The sequence below is a fragment of the Crocuta crocuta genome, unplaced genomic scaffold, assembly GCF_008692635.1.
Source record: "Crocuta crocuta isolate KB4526 unplaced genomic scaffold, BGI_CrCroc_1.0 scaffold336, whole genome shotgun sequence".
Taxonomy (NCBI): domain Eukaryota; kingdom Metazoa; phylum Chordata; class Mammalia; order Carnivora; family Hyaenidae; genus Crocuta; species Crocuta crocuta.
Genome location: NW_027527943.1, coordinates 174388 through 183644, shown reverse-complemented (window position 1 = coordinate 183644; position 9257 = coordinate 174388). Strand labels below are relative to the sequence as shown.

Sequence of the window (9257 nt, the reverse complement as noted above, 5' to 3'; positions counted from 1 at the left end):
TCACTGTGGAGGTGAGCCTTGAAGACCTCCTATGGCCCCCTTGTAACTGCAGTTTCCGAGCTTCAGGGTTAAGTCATCCAAGCAAAGCCCTTTATGTTTAGTTCCACTCTTTCTCCACTTCCTACACTACATCCTCTCTGAGGCTTGGCTGCCCCAGGACTAAAGGCGCCTCAGTTCCTCGTTCACGGTTAGCTCATGATCAGCCCTTCTCAGAGTCTGCCTCCCCTGGGATCAGACTGCCTGCAGACTCTTCCAATCCACTACGATGCTTCCGGGGACACGACATTCTCTTGCAGTGTTTCTGAGTATTGTTTTTGGTATTCTTTTGACTCTTGGATACATCAATGTTTTATATAGTAAAGAAAAAATTAAGACTCCCTCAAGGGTGTGTACAAATACACTAAAACTGAATATAAACAGAAGCAAATTGAACATAACATAACCGCATGGAGAGAAAATGAACAGATCCAAGTAAATGTTCTACACAGTATTTTGTCTTAATTGCAAAGACAGAAAAAGCAAACAATATTAACCTCTGTGTAGCAGGGTTATCATTATTTTTTGTAGTGTGTAAGGGTATAGCAATTCTGCTATTTTGTGTGAATTTTATGTATTTTTATTTATGTGTGTGAATTTCTTTTGTGTGTTGGAAAAGTGAATACACATTTGGTGTTGGAAATCAAGGCTCTCTCGTTAGAGAAGGAAAAAGGGAAGGAACAGTCCTGTTGGCTCTGGATGGGATTAGAGCTATCAGCTTGTAATTATATATATATTTGTCATTTCCCCCCCAGATCTGTCTGCTAACAGGGCCTAGATGAAATGATACTTCTGTAACAAAAAGCAATACTAGCCCGATGGTTTTTAAATACCATTCCCCACTAAAGGGAACCAGATACTTTTAGGGAATCACTGACTCTCAGACAGGACGAGGGCAAGCACAAGATGAACCCGAGATATCTTTCTGTACTAGAATGTAGGTGCTTAAAAATGGAGGAGCAATTCAAAAGGATCCAGAGGCCAACTTGAAGGGCCTCTCACTGGTCAAATTGGAGACACTTCCACATGAATNAGATGAGCATGGAGGGGGGCACTTGTGGGGATGAGCACTGGGTGTTATATGGAAGCCAACTTGACAATAAACTCTTTGTAAAAAAATATGAAATAATAATCCTTGGACACTTAAATAAATAAATATGGAAGAAGTGAAAGTTTTCCTTACAGTGGTGTGTGAACTAATAATAGAAGTAATAATAAGATTAGAAAATTTCCACTTGGCCAGCATCAGAACAATAGAACAGGCAAAATTCATAAATCAATGTAAAAGCCATAGGTAAAATTTTGATGATGATCAGAATATTTATACAGTCTCAGAGCATTTACTTCTGGGTTTATTAATTACAAGGGGGAAACGATCTTTTTAAGGGGAATAAACCTGGGAAACACAACCTTAACCAAGTGATCAAAGCAAATATGACTAATAAGCCTCCTGGTGTGATGGAGGGAAACGTCATTCCTGTGACATTCCCCCCAAATATTCACAACCCAAATCCAGTCTCATCAGAACATAAACTGAGGAACATGTTGATCTCATGAAAGACAAGAAGCATGAGAAACCGTTCCAGATTTTAAAAGTCTAAAGTGTAACTAAATTCATACACGATGCTGTAATGGACCCTAGTTTGGGACAGAATTTCTATAAAGGAATTTAATGGCAAAATTAAAGTTAATAAGACTGTATATTAGATAATACTATTTAACCAGTGTTAAATTTCCTGACTTCAAATTTTGTGCTGTGGTAAAGAAATGTCCTTGCTCTTAAGAAATACATGCCAAAGTGTATAATAAAACGATTATTATGGAAGTTTACAATAAAGAGATTGTGGATAAGACACAGCATCCAAAAGTGGCTTTGAAATAGTTTAGAAAAATAATCTCTCTCTCTCTGGCTCTCTCTCTGTCGACAAAATGGATAGATAGATAGATAGATAGATAGATAGATAGATAGATGATAGATATAGATAAATAGGTAGGTAGGTAGATAGATAGATAGATAGTATTTGTTGGTTGTTGAGGGAGAGGCAATGTGGTGCTCTGAAATGATCTCAACATTTGGACAGTACGTGCTTCTCGGGGGATTCTCATCCTATTGAAAATACTGCTAACCAGAGACAAAGGTGTGAATTTGCCAATTTATAGTCAGAATTTAGCAGGTGTTTTGCTCTGCTTCCCTCTCACACTCCTTGCTTGTGAGTTACTCACCTAAGGATATCTGAAAGGGATGGGTTTCTTTCTCCAGAGCTGGGAAGCAAGGAGGGGCTTGCCTGGTTGGGAAGAGACAGTGAGGATGGGAGACAGAACACTGCCCCCTCTGTTATTCAGTGACTGTCATGCGCACAGAGAGTTTAGGACGGAAACCATAACAGCCCTTCAGTGGGGCCGTCAGTGCACTAGAATTTTGAGGAACGCCTGGAAGGTGCAGAGTGGGACCTTGGACAAGAAATGGTAGAGGAAATGGCTGTTTTTCACTGTAGCGAAAATGCCTTAGACACCTGCGAACCATGTCTTCTTGTTTTGGCTAATAGTTTCCATTTCGACACAAACCAAGAAGTTTTCTTCTGCCATCTCTTCATAGTAGCATGGTGGGTGTTAACTGACATTTCTGGGTGTACTTTATTGTAGAGATTTTATTATTTTTTTAAGTTTATATATTTATCTTGAGAGACACAGTGTGAGTGGGGGAGGAGCAGAGAGCGAGAGAATCCCAACCAGGCGCCACCCTGCCAGCACAGCGCGTGACACGGGGCTCGAACCCACAAACCATGAGACCATGACGCGAGCCAAAGGCAGGCGCGGAGCACTTCACCGACGGGGCCCCAGGAGCCCGTATCAGGCGCCCAGGTGCAGGGGTTTTAAGAGAAGGGGTGATTCAAGGAAAGGAAATCGGATGGTACGAACCAGCAGTTGGGCACGTGCAGGCTGCCGAGTCCGTTAAGGCGGGTATTTCCCACCGTGGGGCAGGATTCTGGCTCCTCTGCGTTGTTCGGTGGCCCCGGCCGCCCACGTACCACCTGTGTCAGACCTCAGGGCACGGAGAGAAGCGGCGTGTGGTCTCCTCAGGCCTCCGTGTTCTCCTCTTCCGTGCGTCCTTGTCTCAACAGCCGAGGCAACAGGGGACACCATGGCGCGTGTTACTCTGACGCCGGGCGTGTGGCGCGGCGAGGAGGGTCCCGGGCGGAACCCCGGCTCGCAGCGGCCACAGGGNCGAAGCGGAGCACAACATATGGAAAGCATTTGTCATAAACCCGGCCGGCCCTTCCCTGGATTAAACACGTTTTGCCATCCGCTGTGCGCCCCGCAGGGGAGGGAAGGAAGATGTTCTGGGGAACCCCCAGGGGAGCCTGCAAACCTCAGGCGGTTCCTTCGGCGATTCGTGGCTAAGAGTCCGCCGGGATTGATCACAGCCGGAAGGCGACCGAGCGGCTAAACCGGAGGGCGCGTCCGGGAAATACCGGGCTTGGTAGCCGCTCAGGGATGGGGGTTTGCAGAGCGAGCCCCAGAGGGAGACGCGCGAAGGGACCCGTCTTTCAACGGCCCACAGGTTTGTGGTCCTTGTTGATCTTCCAGAGAATGGGGGCGGAGGGGTGGAGAGGAAGGGGCGGGTGTGGTTCGGGGCGCGTGGAATTTAAGGAATCCACCTCCAAGGCTGGCCTGGGGGTGCCGCCCAGTGAGCCCCGCCCGGTGCCCAGACCTGACCGCGGAGGTGCGCGGGAGCAGCAGGCACAAGTACGGAATGAGAACTGAGCGTCCCCGGAGATGTGGACCCAGGAACTAATTTACTGAAGGCTCTGGAAGCGGGGGTCTGGGGGTGGGTCGGGGGAAGACTTCTTCCCAGATTGACCTTGAACCCTACGATTCACACTGGTTAGCCCTGCGGCCTTGAAACTTCCACGGAAGACCCAGAAAAGACTCATCTTCTGGTAGTAGACTCCTAGTTGGTCTCTTTTCTTCATCTTACGTCCTTTTAAGTAAGTATGTCATTGAGTCTCTTGACATTGAAAGGACATTATTGTTTTGGCAGAATTTCTCTCTTGGATGGCTCATGGGGCTGCTGGACTAGAGAGAAGGAAACCGAAGCGGCAGGTGTCACTGGACTTGAGTGCTGGGGAAGTGCCCCCCACTGAACTCTGCAAGCTCTTGTTCGTGTGTGTGCGCAAGTGTAAGTGTTGTGAGGATGACTGGAATATTACCGAGGCTGTTCAGTGGTGTGAAAACACAATTGTGAAAGCTCCCCAGGGTCATCCAGCAACTATCCCCTGAATCGCTTCCGGAGAACCCTGCATACTGGTGGGAGTACTAGAAGTTATTCACAAAAGGGCTTGGGTTCTTTTTTCTGTTTGTCCTAAGGTACACTGAATACCACAACTGTTAATCAACGTTCTTTGACAACATTCACACTCTCCATTCACAGCATGATTGAAAATACCTATTCAGGGGGAAATAGTAGGATGAGTTTCAAGTAGGATTCTTCTAGTGAAATAACCATTTATCTCATAAAATAGAACTCAGAACCTGAAGACACATGAAGCGCATTTCCAGTGCCTCTAGGACCAGGTTGGGTAACTGTAAATGACTGGGTGCCATTTTTAAAAAGTTAGCAGAGCAACAGGAGTGCATTTTTTATACAAGGAGGTTTTGTGCTCTGGAATTCCAATCCACACTTAGGATGTGTGTGTGTGTGTGTGTGTGTGTGTTTTACAATGTCTCACCTTGTTACCATGGACAGGGAGGATTAGTTATACTGCTCTAATAAGTTTCCTACCTTGACTGAATGTGAAGAAATTTTCTACACTAGGCAATAAGGGATTAAATCATCTTTTTTTCCCCTTCAATTAAATGTGCCTGTGGGGGGGAAAAAATGAAGGACTGCCAGGGCGCCTGGGTGGCTCAGTTGGTTAAGCGTCCGACTTTGGCTCAGGTCATGATCTCATGGTTTGTGGGTTCGAGCCCCGTGTCAGCCTTTGTGCTGACAGCTCAGAGCCTGGAGCCTGTTTCAGAGTCTGTGTCTCCCTCTCTCTCTGACCCTACCCTACTCATGCTGTCTCTGTCTCTGTCTCTCTCAGAAATAAATAAAACATTTTAAAAAATAAATGAAGGACTGCCTTTTTAGTTAGAGTATCTACACAGCCTAAAGGATCATGTCTGCTCCCACATTCCTGTGCAGCCATGGTCCTGCCCAACTGCCTCCTCCCGCATGTTCACAGATGGTCCCGCACACGGCCACATCTCCTTTTCTCTAAATTTCTTAATCTGTAATTTCTCCCTTAGAAAGCTAAACAAAAGATAAGCTTGTTGAAAGATAGAACACCCAAATAAAACATGGTTGCATTTCCAGAATTACCTACAATGTACTTTAAAATGAGTCACTCTTGTTTGGAGTCAAAGTTAGACACAATTTGCTCTCAAAGAAGTACCTCAGGCAGCACATACTTTCTCATACTAAGCTCTTGGATTTTTCCTCATATTCTCTTCCCCTTTAAGTTACAGAGGTGGGTTTCTACGGAGAAGTCTATGGTTGGAAGGAAGGAAGGAAGCATTTTTTTCCCTTTTCCTTCCCTCCCCCCCTTTTTTTTCCCCCATTTGGGCTGAGCCCTAATATAATACAGAAGAGCAGTGGTGATAATTCAGGATATTCTTTCTCATGTTATGTCTTATTTCTTTTTGCAACTTGATGAATTCCCATAGTCTCCTGACATGGTGGGTACAAGTGGTGGGAAGACACTGTGAAATTGTACCTTGAAAACAAGAAGAGGGAAAACATGACACAACAGAAGGTGAACTATTGTTCTCATTAAGAAGGTCTGGGTTCTGAGCACTACTTCTGAATCTTTTATGGACACGTAACTCCCAAAGCCAAGACATCTTAACTTGAGAAAGAATTTTCCTTGGAACTTATTTTCTCCTTTGAAAATTCCCTAGTCACAAAAAATAAAGAAAGAAAGGAAAGGAAAAAAAAAGAAAATTCCCTCATCCCTTCACAGGGAAACTTCTGACATTATGTTTGTCCAGGGAACCAGGCTTTCCCAGTCCCTGAATCCTTCAGCCCACACTTCCATTGTGGTAGCTAAGAGTTTGGGATCTTCAAAATCTATCACAGGGCTGAGTACACAAAAGGGAACTTTGGTATTAGCCAAATTATTAATTTTGGTATTAATACCAAAGCTCCTAAAGATTTGGTGAGGACGAGGCAGCTCTGAGTATGGAAATGATTACAAGATATTATCCTATTTTAAATGTTGCTGAGCACAAAGAAAGATACAAACTTCCCAGTATATATTGGAAGTTAGCACAGCGTTGATTGCAAAACTTGCACATTTTTGTTAAAAGGAAAAATAAACTTCATCTCAAATTCAATTATGTATGTAGACTCAGAAAATATTAATTCATATTATATTGCCATGGCAGAGAACAAGGTCGATTATTAGACCACACAAAGGTTCGACGATAGAAGCACATTTTTGCCATTGTATTTCCTACATTGGAATAGAAAACTGGAAAGAAATTCGAATACAGGCATGCATTTATAATCTATACCCCCCTGAGCCACGTCCCAGCACCCAAACCAAGCGCTTCCCAAAGCTTCGTGTGCAAAAGGAATCAGTTAGGGATCGAGGTTGTGGTTGAACGGGTCTGCGCCGGGGGCAGAAGTTCTGCGTTTCTCATCAGCTCGCAAGGGCCACCACGCGTGGTGCGAGGACCGCACTGACGCGGGAGCACCTGCCTCGGGCCGGGTCGCCGGGGCTGCGGGCGCGGCCGGAAGCAGAGGAGCGGGAAGCAGGCGTGGGAGCCCGCGTTCTCCCGGTCGGCCCCTCCGTCCTCCCCTCTCCTTTCCTGCCCTGTGACTAATGCTGCAAGACAGAAGCGGGGCGGCAGCTCCCCCTGCCTGCGCCGCCCCGACCCAGTCTGGGGGGAGGACCCGAAGCAAAAGTGGAGGTGCCGGGGATTGAACCCGGGGCCTCGTGCATGCTAAGCACGCGCTCTACCACTGAGCTACACCCCCGCGGGAAGGCCGTACTCCCGGGAGGCTATTCAAGGGCAGGGCGGGCGCTGGCGACGGGCTTCCCGCGGGCGACGCCCCGCGCGGCGGCTCGGAAAGCTCGGCGCCGGAGGAGCCGGCGTCTCGCTNGAGGGGTGGCGCCGCAGCTCCTCGGATCCGAAGCCGGAGGGCCGCGGGGAACGGAAAGGAGGGAGTGCTGAGAAAGACGAACGCAAAAAATAACTTTTTTAAAAGTGGAACTACTAAAGAACCTAGATATTCGAAATGGCAACAGAATAAACTTCCGGCTAACCTGATTAAGAGAAAGTAAGTGCCGGTACATAAAATCAGGGCCGCAGGAAGTCACCATCAAAACAAAAGAGCTTTTAAAGGGTCGTGAGAAGCATCGTAGCACAGCTCAGCAAATGATTTCAAAACTTAGATGAAGTGGGTTTGGTAACACCGTATCCAAGTTAATCCTTATAGAGACAGGACGTAAACAAGCCATTACTCTAGAAAAGCAGAAAGCAGTTGAACAGGCATACCCCCAGAAAGGGCACCAGGCAAAAATACTTTCACAAGCAAATTCTACCAAACTGTTAAATATCAGAAAGTCATGATGCTACTTAGATTAATCAAAGCATAGAAAAAGAAGAAAAACTTCCTATTCTTTACATAAAGTGTTCATTTCACCACAAGCTTTTTCGGTTTGCACCAAAAATTCAAACTATAAGTCTATTTCACATAATACAGGATGTCCATCTGGGGGCTATTCCAGAAATGCAGAGATCACTCATCATTAAGAAAGACACTGACAAAGATTCCCTTCTCCACCTGAGTCTACACAGGGTCCCCTGCTCTCCTTTTCAACTAGGCTTTGACTTTTGGACTTCCATTTTCATCTCTGTGTTGTTCAGTTTTTGCAAGAATCCTTAGTTGGGTTAGTTAGATTCCCCCATCCTCCGGATCTGATCACCTTCCACACCTAATTGGGCGCCTCACCCTCCATCACCCAGGTGATGGATGGTCACCTTGGCCAGCTTCCAGCAAGAATCCTGTTAGGTCCATTTAGCTGGAACCTCTCCTTACACCTGATGTTTCCTTTTAGGGACTTTCTATCTACTGATGGACCCCAACCCCACTCTTGACTCTAAACTCCCACTTGCCAAATACTGTATGTGGAATTAGTCCAGTTCTATACTGAGGCCTCTTTCCCTTCATTACAATACTCCTGAATAAAGTCTGTTTTTCCTGCTATTATAGCTACTATCCAGCTTTTGCTTATCTTTAACAACATTAATATAGACCAAACCATGCACGATTATCTCTATAGGTTCAGAAAAAGCATTTGACAAAAGACAACATATATTTAATATTGTAGTGGATTGAATAGTGTCCTTCAAAAGTTCGTGTCCACTTGGAAGCTGAAAATCTGACCTTATTTAGAAATAGGGTCTTTGTAGATGGACTTAGGAGGAGATCATATTGAAATATGATGAGCCCTAAATGCACTGACTGATGTCCTTCTAAGAAGAGGAAAGCATGCCAGAGACAGAGACACACAGGGAGAAGGAGGCCACACCACGGTGCAGGCGAGATTGGAAGTGGAGGGGTTCCAGGGGCCACCGGAAAGGAAGACGAGGCAAAAAAGGATGGTCCCTGGAGACTCAGAGGGAGCATAACCCAGCTGACACCTGATTTTGTACTTCGGGCCTAGATGACTGTGGGAGAAGACATTCCTGTTGTTTTAAGCTACCAGGTTGGTGGTAATTTGTGACAGCAGCCTTAATAAACTAATACAAATATGCTGAAAACACTCGATTAAAAAATTGATGGACACTTCTCAGCATGATTTTTTTGGTTCCATTTTTTGGTGTCACAAACCTCCCCTATTCTTTTTTTTTTAATTTTTTAAAAATGTTTTATTTATTTCTAGGAGAGAGAGAGAGACAGCGTGAACAGGGGAGGGTCAGAGAGAGAGGGAGTGACAGACTCTGAAGCAGGCTCCAGGTTCTCAGCTGGCAGTCAGCACAGAGCCCGACGCGGGGTTCGAACCCACAAACAGCGAGATCATGACCTAAGTGAAAGCCAGACGCTTAAGCGACTAGGCCACCCAGGCGCCCCAAACCTCCTCTATTCTAAAACGCCCCTCCCATTCCACTCTACGTTGACTCTGTTGGCTGCAGGGGACTTTGGGGTTATGAGAAATGAAGGAGTGATATGA

General features: G+C 45.8%; 1 non-coding gene across 1 annotated transcript; it reads right to left on the bottom strand.

The window, feature by feature from the left end:
• Positions 1-6985: 6985 nt before the first annotated feature.
• On the bottom strand, positions 6986-7057 carry TRNAA-AGC (transfer RNA alanine (anticodon AGC)). The gene has a single exon. It is a non-coding gene; the product is annotated as a tRNA-Ala (tRNA).
• Between the last annotated feature and the right edge of the window lie 2200 nt (positions 7058-9257).